Source organism: Macaca thibetana, chromosome 1 (assembly GCF_024542745.1).
Source record: "Macaca thibetana thibetana isolate TM-01 chromosome 1, ASM2454274v1, whole genome shotgun sequence".
Classification (NCBI taxonomy): Eukaryota; Metazoa; Chordata; class Mammalia; order Primates; family Cercopithecidae; genus Macaca; species Macaca thibetana.
The window spans coordinates 204,174,290-204,187,340 of NC_065578.1; the positions used below are offsets into that span (position 1 = coordinate 204,174,290).

The 13,051-nt window shown below is 45.7% G+C and overlaps 1 protein-coding gene and 1 non-coding gene across 2 annotated transcripts in view; both read left to right on the plus strand.

The window, feature by feature from the left end:
- NTPCR (nucleoside-triphosphatase, cancer-related) overlaps nucleotides 1–13,051 on the plus strand; it is an 805,437-nt gene that overhangs the window by 514,105 nt on the left and 278,281 nt on the right. The gene's annotated exons all lie outside the window — the stretch shown is intronic.
- LOC126944896 (U6 spliceosomal RNA) lies at nucleotides 8,310–8,414 on the plus strand. Its single transcript, XR_007722221.1, has one exon. It is a non-coding gene; the product is annotated as a U6 spliceosomal RNA (small nuclear RNA).

Below are 13,051 nucleotides of genomic sequence, written 5' to 3' on the forward strand. Positions count from 1 at the left end.
AATATACAGGATCACTAGCAACCCTCACTGCGCTCTACCCTGGAATCCCTTCATCCCTGGTCCCCTTTCCTAGATTGACATTCCTGCTTCTGAACACCCACTTCCTAACACATTGTAGGAGCCCTTCTTTTCCTCATAAGCCCCTTCCGCCACATTCATCCCTTGACTAGGGGGATGTAATAGGAACATACATTTTTATTAGAGGTTGTCTTGGTATTTCCTGAAGTCATATTATACATGTGTAAATGTGTGAATAAATATATATATACACATACATATAAATCTGTATATAGGTCTATAAATACACATGCACACACATATATTATATACGCCACCGAATGGTTGCTGAATAGAACTGTCCTTGCCATTCTGCTACCTTGAACTTCATTCAAGTGATACTTCCTGGTGAATGAGGAAATGTTGGCTGACATGAACATCCCGAGCTTCTGTTTCTCATCAACAGTGTGCAACCGATTTCTGAACAGTTAAGTAACTGGGTGAAAACTATTCCTGCCCAAGGGCAGTCAATGTAAAGAAGTTGATTCAGCCACTTTACCTCTCGACAAATTTAGTATCCAACAAATACTTATAGAATACCCATGTAAGAGGCACCATGATGGGCACTGTCAACCAAAAAGTGATTGAGGCAGGTGTCAATCCATAGAAGTTTATTCTGTCAAGGTCGAGGACATGCTTGGGAAAATACACCAGTTGCAGGGACATCTGTGACCTGTGATTTTTCCAAAAGGGTTTCAGGAACTTCTGTATTTAAAGAGGAAAGAGGAAGCAGGAGGGGAAAAAAGAGGAGAGTGAGTAGGCAGTGAGGTAGGTGGTTACATTCTAGTGAGGCTCTGATGAGCCTTAGTAAACTACATTTTACATGTGAAAAGAGAGTGTAGATGAAAAAGTCAATGATGACTTGTCTCATGCTCAGTAAATCTACATTTTATTTAAGATAAAGTATTATAGACATGAGAAAAGAGGGCGTACAGGAAATGAGCCTATGACACGGGTTGTGGAATTACAGCTATCTGCTCCAGAACAAAAGGAAGGCAGGATTGGTGACTCAGTTCCCAACCGTAACTTTCCCTTTGGCATAGTGAGTGTGGGGTCCTGAGATTCTATTTTCTTTCACAGCACTGGGAATGAGAAGTCGAAAAGATGTGCGTCTACCCTCATGGGGCTCATCTTCGTAGAAAAACAAAGGGGCAAAGCATCCAATAGAATAAAAATATTGCTACCATGGCCTCATGGACAAAGGGCTCCAGAAGCAGAGAAGACTATTTCTTGTTTATGAGGCAAAGTTGTTTCTTTGTAAATCCATAAATGTTTGGTGTCCTTGACTAGATTCAAAGTCCTTGAAGAGAAAAAAAAATCAGTTTTTTGTTCTCTCTTGCCCCATGTTAGCATTTAGTAGAGTCATCTGCCTACAGCCAAGTTTGAGTTGTGAGGCCGGTTACTTGTGTTGCATAAGGAGCAACTGAGATGCCTCCCAGAGGTGCCCTAAGGACAAGCTAATAGAAATGAGGCCAGTGTTTTGTTAGTAGAAAGTTTAAGAGAGCTGCAGAAACACTTCAGCGTAACCTAACGAAGGGAAAAGAGAATGCAGGAGAGAGAGCAGGACCTGCAGAACAGCTTGCAGATCACAGAAGCATCTTTTGTCTGAGAAAATATGAAAACCCACATGAGGCAATGGCCACATCGCCCAGTCATCAGGGGCCTTAAGGAGAACACCGGGAAATGGACTGCAGAAGGAAACCCTTCCTCTGGCTAAAGAAGGCTGAGGAGGCGTGGTTCACGTTGCAGGTGATTTCAATTTCTGATAGTCAAGGCACCAGGATACGTGGGCAGAGCTCTGCTCACGGCATCATTAAGACAGAGAGGAGAGCACTTTGCCTGGGAGGTGTTCACCTGGTCCCCCCCCACCCAGAGCAAAGGAGTATGCAAAGATATGATCATACAAACCAACTCGGGGTGTCTGGATGACTCTACTCGGCAGTGGGCTTCTGCAAATTATGGCTCCACTTCTGCTACTCCTCGCACAAGTCAACAGCATGTCCTTACACAACCTTGGTTGATGATGCCTAGATTCAGTGGGATTGCTGATAGTGTCAAATAAAAGGGAGATGATGTCACCAGCGATAGGGACAGGAGACAGGGGAATTCTGGGTGGAAGAGGGCGGGTCCCGGGCAAGGTCCCCACCCTCAAGCCTGGAACCTAAGCCCAAAGTGAGAACAGACATCCCTGTTTTTCTGCTTGAATGTTGCCTTTTCCAAAACCACCCATGGCCCGCCCCACCCCATCCCCGATCCTGTGCCCATGAAAACCCAAGGCTCCACTGGCAGAGGGAGTGGAGGAGAGCAACCGGACATTGGAGACTATGTTGAACATTGGAGAGGAGAGCTTGACTTCAGAACGACAGCTTGATGGTGCAGCTTCAGAGAGGAGTCCGACCAAGGACAGCTGGACTCTGGGAGAAGATTACCTTCCTGCTATGTCCCCTTTTCAACTCCCTATCCTACAGAGAGCCACTTTCATTGGCAATAAAAATCTCCCACATTTACCATCTTCAACTCATTCATGCGACCTTGTTTTTCCAGGATGCTGAACAAGAGCTCGGAGCCACAAGTGTGGGTGCAAAAGGCTGTCACATGGACCCTCCACTGAGCTGTTAATACTTAAGCCATCTGCAGGTGGCAAGGCTAAAAGAGCACTGACTGTAACACTTCCTCTGGGGCTTAAGGGGTTGCAGACACCCCCCAGATGCTGCCATGGGGCTGGTATAGAGTTTGTTTCTACCAGCGCCCAAAAGCACTCACCCCGGCTCCTGTATCTGTTTACCTGCGTGGTCCCTCCTGTTGGGGTTGAGCTCAGTGGGTGCAAGTGAGTGGACTTCACCTCTGCTAGCGCCGAAGCGCCTGGCTAGTTCTCACGCCCACACTGCAGTTCCCACCTGCAAAGGGATCAGGGGCAGTTTCCTGCCTTCACTAGCATAAAACAGAGTGCTACTCTGAACCTCCAAAATCTGTTCGGGCATCTGTTTTTTTAAAATTGTTTAATTGTTTTTACAACTTTCTTAATAAATACTTACATAATTCATAAAAGTAGATAACCATAAGTCATATGTGTATAGCGACCGACATTTAACCTCATGAAGTTTAAGGACATTCTATGGATTCTTTGCCTTGGAGTTTCTTACTTTTTTTTTTTTTTTTTTTTTTGAGACAGAGTCTCGCTCTGTCGCCAGGCTGGAGTGTAGTCGCATGATCTTGGCTCACTGCAACCTCCACCTCCCAGGTTCAAGTGATTCTCCTGCCTCAGCCTCCCGAGTAGCTGGGACTACAGACCCGCGCCACCATGCCCTGCTAATTTTTGTGTTTTTTAGTAGAGATGGGTTTTCACCATGTTGGCTAGGATGGTCTTGATCTCTGGACCTCGTGATCTGCCCGCCTCAGTCTCACAAAGTGCTGGGATAACAGGCATGAGCCACCGCGCCCAGCCTTAGTTCCTTATATTTTGAAAAAAAGGTTGTGTCATTTCCTCTGGCTAAAAATTGCTGTTCTTTTGTTAACTGGCCAACATTCAACTTTCGTTACACTATACTTTGATTTCTATTCACCTGTCTATACCTTGCACCAGACTGAATTTCACGAGGGCAGGAGTTATCTCTTATTCACTATCTTGTGCCCAGCTTGGCATATACAAGTAGGTGCTAAGATTTTGATTGAATGAATGAATAAATACTATGTTAATATAACAGAGGTAGGATCTTGGCTTGTCATCAGGTCTTAGCTAAGCCAAGATGGCACTTGGTCCTAACCATTTTTCACATGAGACAATTCTTACTCTCCTAAGTTACACTGGTAGTCACTGAATTTCTGTTCTGCCATCAGAAATGCAAATTAATTACACAGATTGCATCTCTTTACATTCTGGACGATTAACTTGCAAACTGATATAAATTCTAGTCTTCTTATCTCATTGTAAAAGGATAGAAGAAGGCTTCGTCTTGTTTTGCAGAATAAGATGAAAACATCGAGCTGTTTCTCTTCCAGCCTGGGCTATAGCTCTGGGCTGGGTCCAGTGCCACATAGCTGGATCCCAAGCCTGGGGCTTCCCTGCCAGAAGCAAGACTGAGAGGTGCTGTGGGAGTCAGTTAGAAGCTCAGCTGGGAAGGCTCAAGGTTCCACATGCAGACTCCTGCACATGTGCTCAATTATTTGTAGTTAAGTCCTGGCTCTCCAAACTGGCACATGAACAAACAGGGCTCCTGTTCCTTAGGGCACGGGAAAACTTTATAGAGTTGAAAGCAAAGCATGTCAATGATGAAGCCCCAGATTTGAGAAGTTACAGGCTTGGCCATCTACAGGAGCCATTTTGAAGATAAACAGAAGAGAGGAGGAGCTTGTTTGTGTCTTCATCTCTGTGGACTAAGTAGGGACAGCCAGATTGCCCCAGCTGGGTAGAAGGTGTGTCCACGCTTGTGATGTAATGTGACTTTCTTCAATGCCATGTGACTTAGCCCATAGAATCTAAGTAGGAAAGCAGACGAATGAGTGGGAAAAAATGAGGAAAGCTTGCAGTTGAGTGACACATTGCCTTGGAGAGATTACATATCCCTTGAGCACAATTTACTCTCAGTTAAATCAGACCTTCTTTCCCACCCACTTCTTCTGGGCAGCTTCCGAATATGCCCTAGCATTGCCGATTCATTAGCATGGGGGTTCAGGCTTGCTTTTGCCTTAGCAGAGAAAGAAGATGTTCTTCTCTAAGTACTTTCTTTAAATTTAGAAGACTTCTGACCCAGAATCTTATTTCCCAAAAGAAAAGAAAGAAGAGAAGCACAAGCTCAAAGGGTTTGGAAAGCATATCGTGTTGGAAGACATTCATTCCCCTTGACTAAAGAACAATCATCTTGAGTGGGGGTGGGGGTGGGCCTGGGGAGCGGGGAGTCAGGAAAGGAAGGGATTAGATACTCCAGCCAGCCCCATTCCCCTTGAGATAAACTGAGGGGCTGATGTCCACACTGGCGAATGACTGTAGCATCTTGCTTTCATCCAGACAATCTGCAAAGCGCCCGTGTGCAATTCATTTAATGCCCTCTTCACAGCTGAGAGGTCAGCCAGGTGGCATAATTACCCCACAATAAGCTGCTCCTCCTCTCTGCCTCCAGAGCACACAGCTCATGTTGCCCCCAGAGCACTGATCAGACTGTGCCCTGGCTACTCTTTCTAAAGTGTTCACATGGGGTTTGGGCATTGCCCCTATTTCAGAGGACTCAGGAAGACCTGAACTTTCATCTGCCAAGCTCACTCCCTCCCTCCTGATTCCCTGAGGGAGACGTACAAATGAGTGATAATGGGTGAGAAACCAAAGGCTCACTTTATATTCAGCCAAGTTCCTTACAGACTGCAGCACTGGGATGAGCCTCTGGGCCTAAATGGAGCCTCTGTGGATCCCTAAACGTAAATGTAGTATTGAACCCCAAATGAAAAGCCTGTTCATTTGTGAAAAAGAGAAAAGAGAGCCAGCGGCGCCATTCTAGTGGGGCAGACTCTGCCTTTCTCTCAAGCCAGCTGGAGGGAGAGAGCAGAATTGGGTGTGTCCACAGCTGAAGTGCCGAAGCAGGAGGAATCAGACAGGCATGCCCAAATGGAACCTTATAAAACCTGCAGCCCCACCCCGTGGCAGATGGGACCCAGTCTGTGTCCTGGAAGCTGGCTCTCGGTGGGGTTAGTATAGGCGAGAGGTCAGGGGTTGCTTCTCCTCTATTGATGTGTATTATTCTGTCTCCCTTAGAGTACTCGCCTGTGAGCTTTCTCAGGGCAGGCAGTGGGTCTTAAGCATCACTGTAGCTCCATTCCCCCGTCTAACACACCATGCAGCACAGAGCAGGCTCAGGAGAGATCACTCCGTATTAAAAGGAGATGGGGCTCAGAGATGTCAGGTGACTTGCTCAGATTCTGCAGCTAGCAGGTGTCTGATAAGTGGGACTCAGGTTTTTAAATTGTGTGATTTCCTTACATTATGCTTCTCTGCCATATGACATCTCTCTAGAGCAGGCAGAAATGCATCTGAAGGGAGCCCAGCTGGGGTTCATGACCCCTGCAAACGTCCTTACGTTGAATGCAAACTTTTTGTGTGTTAATTTCTGAAGAGAGGCTCAGTGGTTTTCAACACATTCTCAAAGAAGTTTGCGAAAAGTTAAGAACCAATCTTTCAGGAGATTGCATTGAAAGCTACTCTAAATAACATGCATAGTGCCTGTGTGCTGTAGGTACCAAATTAGGATCAGCCTCCTTCTCACTTTTCTGAAAGTGAGGCAGCAGCAAATGAATGGAATCCCAGTGATTACGCTCTGTCGCAGTTTCACCTTTGGAAGGTGTCTAGCTTGGAGTTTCAGATTAGAAAGAGAATTCACTCACGTGGGAGCATATTTTCTCTAACTTGAAAAAAATAAAGAACGTCGCTTTCAGCCCCAATATGTCTGTCAAGTGAAAATGGATGAACATGTCATGAAGATGATTGAAAGACAGATACGCCCAGCACCAATACCCACTAATAACCATGTTACCTTAGAGGACTGAAACTTCAAAATGGTCAGACTTTTTTTTTTTTTTTTGAGACGGAGTCTCGGGGCTGGAGTGCAGTGGCGCTATCTCGGCTCACTGCAAGCTCCGCCTCCTGGGTTCACACCATTCTCCTGCCTCAGCCTCCGGAGTAGCTGGGACTACAGGTGCCCGTCACCTTGCCCGGCTAATTTTTTGTATTTTTAGTAGAGATGGGGTTTCACTGTGTTAGCCAGGATGGTCTCTATCTGCTGACCTCATGATCCGCCCACCTCGGCCTCCCAAAGTGCTGGGATTACAGGCTTGAGCCACTGCGCCCGGCCTGAAAATGGTCAGATTTTAAGGCTCCATTACATCACCAAACCTGAGCTGGAAAAACGACAACATAAAAGAGCTAAGCTGCCAAGCACAGTGGCTCAGGCCTGTAATCCCAGCACTTTGGGAGGCTGAGGCAAGTGGATCATGAGATCAGGAGATCGAGACCAGCCTGACCAACATAGTGAAATCCTATCTCTACTAAAAATTAGCCAGGCATGGTGGCGGTGCCTGTAATCCCAGCTACTTGGGAGGCTGAGGCAGGAGAATAGCTTGAACCTGGGAGGCAGAGGTTGTGGTGGGCTGAGATCATGCCATTGTACTCCAGCCTGGGCAATAGGGTGAGGCTCCATCTCAAAAATAAAAATTTTTAAAAATTAAAAAAAAAAAAACCTAGCCATGTTAAAATTATGACCAAGGGAAGTTTTCTTTCAGAATTTGCTCTATTGTTTATAGTGGTGGTCAGAGAAGAGTGTTGGTGGGCAGGTGATGGGCAGGGAAAAAGAGGAAGGCCTTTCATGATTTAGTGATTTTTTTGCATTTATTACTTAGCTCCTGTATTAGCCAGGATAAGGTTGATTATGCTGTTGTAATGAAAAATCCCGAAATCTCAGGGGTTTAAAGACTCAAAACTTTATTGCTGCTGTATTACACGCTTCCCACTGGGCAGGAGGGGGCTCTGCTCTTTGTAATTGTTACGGGTCCCAGGCTGATGGGGGATCCATCATTTTATGACACCACTAGCATCACACACAGTTTCAGAGTTGACTGGGGCAAGGTAACTGCAGCCCGTATTCCACTGGGCAAGCAAGCCACATGGCCACACCTAGTCTCAGGGGGATGTGGGGATATGCACTTCTCCATCTACCTAGAAGTGAGCCTGTGGGTGATAGTTAATTCCTGAATCCTGACTCAGGCATTCTTTTCTATCCTGCGCCGAGTCTTAAAAAGTCATGTGGAATAGAAAGAAAAAAAAAAGTATTTCTGCACTTCATCTCGATACCCATTTTGTATCTGATCTGGAGTTGAATAACAAATGTTTACAGTAGAAAGTTAACACTGCCTCCATAAAGGACTCAGATGTAAGATCTGTGGAAAGAATATATTTGTTTGAGAAGAATTTACTAACACAATGCCTCCAATTAGTCAGCAATAGACCCTCTGAGAAAGCACATTGGTGACGACACACCTTAAGTTAGTTCTGGTTGAGTGAAAAATGAAAATGTTCAAGCTATAGATGTCACAGTAAGTTTTGTGTCCACAGAACCCCCAGTCAGAGTTTCTGAGGCATTTTTAGCGTGCAAAATTGCATGAGGTTTAAAGGAAACTTACTCTATAAGACAGGTTCTTTAACCCTTGTCAATCACTTTCAGACCATCGGTGAACCTCTTTAAAAGGCCAGGGTGCTGTGTTTGTGTGGGTAACAAGTAATATTGGAAGTGATACTGAAAATTGGAATGACACAGAGGAAATTAACATGGGCCCTGTGCAAGGATAACACACAAACTGGCAAAGCGTTTAATATTTTGGGGCAAGATGAAAAATGTTCTGTGGATGGGTGGTGGTGATGGTTGCACATCAATGTGAATCAACTTAATCCCACTTAACTGTACACATAAAAATGGTTAAGATAGTACATTTTATGTTGTATGTATTTTACCATAATAAAAAAATTTTAAATATCTCATTCATTTTTATATTGTTCACATTGAATTGAAAATATTTGGGATATGTTCATTAAATAAAATATATTATTAGCAATTTTTAGAAGCCAGCACGTTGCCTAAACACAACCGGGGCAGACGTCTACTGTTGCTGTCACAGGCTGTACTTTACAATATTTATTTATATCTATTTAAAAGGCAGATGATAACTAGCCAATAATAATACATTTTATTTGGAACATCAAATGCATGGCGAGCACAGGACTAATAATTGCAGATGTAGTAACACATTTATGTCTTACAAAAACATTGATGGGGCTATTATCTCCATTTTATAGATAAAGAAATACAGCCCTCATGAAGTTGACTGGCTGGGTGCTGTGGCTCATGCCTGTAATCCCAGCACTTTGGGAGTCCGAGGCGGGTGGATCATTTGAGGTTAGGAGTTTGAAACCAGCCTGGCCAACATGGTGAAACTCTTATCTCTAGTAAAAATACAAAAATTAGCTGGGTGTGGTGGTGAGCATCTGTAATCCCAGCTACTCGGGAGGCTGAGGCAAGAGAATTGCTTGAGCCCAGGAGGTGGAGGTTGCGGTGAGCAGAGATCACACCACTGCACTCCAGCCTGGGCGACAGAGTGAGACTCTGTCTCAAAAAAAAAAAAAAAAAAAAAAAAAAAAAAGGAATTGACTGATTCAAGGTCACATGGCTGATAAGGGCCAGGAAACAAACCTAGTCCAATTGGCTCCAAAACCTGCTGGTAAGTCGAGGCTGCCCATAGAAACAGGAAGAAATGGCAGCTATGAACTCAGGGCCTTGGGCAGGGGCTAGTATGGTGGCTGGATCAGCCAGGAGATGACAAAGTTGAAGTCCCAGAAGTGATCCCGAAGCAGGTGGATCACCTGAGGTCGGGAGTTTGAGACCAGCCTGACCAACATAGAGAAACCCTGTCTCTACTAAAAATATGAAATTAACCGGGCGTGGTGGTGCATGCCTGTAATCCCAGCTACTCAGGAGGCTGAGGCAAGAGAATCGCTTGAACCCGGGAGGCGGAGGTCGCAGTGAGCTGAGATCACGCCATTGCACTCCAGGCTGGGCAACAAGAGTGAAACTCTGTCTCAAAAAAAAAAAAAAAAAAAAAAATGTGCATCTTTTTTTTGATGCTCAGAAGATGTGCTTCTGCCCGAGCCAGGCTTGGTTACAAAGGCAGGCATCCCAGCTATAGTGTCAGGAATGGAGGACAGATAGAAAGAGCAGGGGAAACTTAAGCCCAAACCAAAGATTTAGGGAACATGTTGTTTGTTTGATCACTTCTTTTCTGGAGGAATCCTACCCTCTGGGGCTGCGGTATCCGTGAGCACATGCAGAGCCCTTTCCTGTGAGTTCCATGTGGTGCCCATCCCTGGGCTGTGGGATTTCCTCTTCACACCTGCAGGCTTGGTGGAGAAGCCGCCTGCTGAGGGCAAGTGTCCCGGGTGGTGCAGCCCACCATCAGTTAGCGAGTGAGTCCATTCAATGCAGAGGAACCAGTGGACTTGGTGACACTCACAGACTACCCCTTCAACCACTGGCTGATAGAGGTGGTGAGAGCAATAATAGCTTTGATGGACAACCCACACAGAACTGGGAAGGGCTGGGATTGAGAGAACTCACACCTGCCTGCACTCCCACACCTGTTCCCTCTCCACACCTGCCTGCGCTCCTCCTGAAACATAGTTCCCCAGGTAACCACATACTCTCTCCCTCACCTCACTCAGGTCTTTTGCTTTTCAAACATGCCTTCCCTAACCACTGAATTTAAATCTGGTCCTCTATCTTCAACCTGCATCCCTGTCTCCATAATTCCTGCTCTTTTTTTCCCTAACATACATTTCATTCACATATTTGTTTGTTGCCCCTCTCCTCCTGCTAGAATGTCAGCTCCATGAGGGCAGGGCTTTTCATCTGTTATGTTTACTACTATAACCCCAGTGCCTAGAACAGGACCTGTTCAATGAATGAATGAGCTGAGCCCTAAACAATCTACGTACTTAAATACTTCCATCCGGCCAGGTGCTGTGGCTCACGCCTGTAAACCCAGCACTTTGGGAGGCCGAGGCAGGTGCATCATCTGAGGTCGGGAGTTCGAGACCAGCCTGACCAACATAGAGAAACCCTGTCTCTACTAAAAATACAAAATTAGCCGGACATGGTGGTGCATGCCTGTAATCCCAGCTACTCAGGAGGCTGAGGTAGGAGAATCACTTGAACCTGGGAGGCGGAGGTTGCAGTGAGCTGAGATTGCGCCATTGCACTCCTGCCTAGGCAACAAGAGGGTCTCAAAAAAAAAAAAAAATTCCATCTCTAATTTTTCCACTGAGCTGTAAACGTAGAGTAGATTCAACTGCCAATCTGACAACCTCACTTGGCTAAGAAGAATGACAAAGCAACCTGGCCCCAGGGAAAGTCTGACTGCCACTGACCTTCCTCCCCTAATAGCCCTGACTTGGTCTCCCTCATCTCACTTAAAGTTACCATCATCCACCCAGACACCTCGCCAGAAATCTAGGCATCATCCTGAATTCCTTTCCTTCCCATCCACTCACATCCAATCCATCAGCAAGCCTGCTGGCTTTATCTCCAAGAAGAATCCCTGCTGGGTCAACTCCTCCTTGTCTCCGAAACTATTCTAGTCCAAGCCAAGCCACCAGAATTTCCTACCTGGGCTATGCATACTCTATTAACTGTTCTTTTTACGCTCACTTCTTCCTATAATCCCCACCCTATAAAGCAGACAGGATGATCTTTTAAAATGCAAGGCAGATGATGCCACTTCCCTGTGGAAAATTCCTCCCAGAGTCACCACTGAATATAGACTAAGATTTAGGCTCCTTCTGTGGTTTCCAATGTCCCACACGGCTGGCTCTGCCTGTCAGATAAGCTCATCTGCTACCACACACTGGATCACCTACCTTCCTGAGTCCAACACCCCCGTACGTGTCCTCAGAAATACTCAAGCTAATTCCTGCTTAAGGACCTTGGCTCCTGCTCTTTCTGCTACCTGGATTGCTGCACTTCCATATCTTCACAAAGCGGTCTTCATGTCCATGCTTCATATCTTCACAATGCATCTTCGCATTGCTTCATATCAAATGCAACCTCCCTGTCTAAATCCCGTCACCTCCACCCTGGTCACTCTTTATCAAATCATCGTATTCTGTATCTTTGTTCCTTAATTTTTAGCATGTGTTACTATCTAATATTACTAGGTAAATTTGTTTGCTTTGTTATTTTGTCTCCTCCTGCCCATTCCTACCCTAGGTAACATGTAAATTTCCTTCCATGTGAGAAAGAACCTTATCTACATAGTTTACAGTTTGCCACTGTGTCCCTAGTGCCTAGCACAGAGTCAGGCTTGTCAGAGGTGATCAACGAATATTTGCTGAGTAAATGAACTCTTGTGGAGCTAAATGAACTGCAGTGGTATTCCCATGTAACTGATGGAGGATTAGACACTTAGGGATTTAAGTCATTTGCCCAAAGGTGTGCAGCCAGCCAGTAAATGGCAGAAGAAACTAGTGTTCATAACCGGGAGCCAGTGCTACCTGGCAGAACATCTTCTCTTGGTAAGACTAACTTGTCAGGAGCATCTGACCTTAAAGACCTGAGGTTTTGGCTGGGTGTTGTGGCTCACGCCTGTAATCTCAGCACTTTGGGAGGCCGAGGCAGGTGATCACCTGAGGTCAGGAGTTCGAGACCAGCCTGACCAACATGGAGAAACCCTGTCTCTACTAAAAATACAAAATTAGCCAAGCATGGTGATGCATGCCTGTAATCCCAGCTACTCAGGAGGCTGAGGCAGTAGAATTGCTTGAACCCGGGAGGCAGAGGTTGCAGTGAGCCGAGATCACGCCATTGCACTCCAGCCTGGGCGACAAGAGCAAAACTCTGTCTCACCAAAAAAAAAAAAAAAAAAAAAGAGACCTGAGGTTCAGACAGGTGCCCAGTCACCTACCAGGCTGGAGCTTCAGAGAGCTAGTGACCAGTCAGGGAAAGCTGACCTTGAGAGAGTGGGGTACCAAGGTAAAGGCAGGACTGGCCAGAGGTCTCACTGAATAAATCATAGTGAAGCCCACCACAGGGGCACCAGGTTGAATGAAAGGTAGAAATCAAGTAAATTTGGCCACCAGAGTGAGAAAGATTCCAGGGTAGCACTTCCCACTGCTGAAAGCCTGGCTAACACTTCCTATTTCCTTGTCTGGCTTCACGGGAGTCGTTTTCCTCTTCCTATTTAGAAGACATCCCAGTCTTATCCTTCTGGGCTATTCACGCTCAGCTAAGTTTCCAGCCCTGTGTCCCCTAGTGACACCTGTGTCTTGGCATGACACAAAGAGCCAATATTATTAAAACAGCTCCGTTAGTAAACTGTATGGTGTTTAAGGAGCCACGTGAAATCAGAACTAATAGTATGATCTGTCTGCTTAGTGCATGAATGTAATGGCATAATCTCATACAAGGAGCGA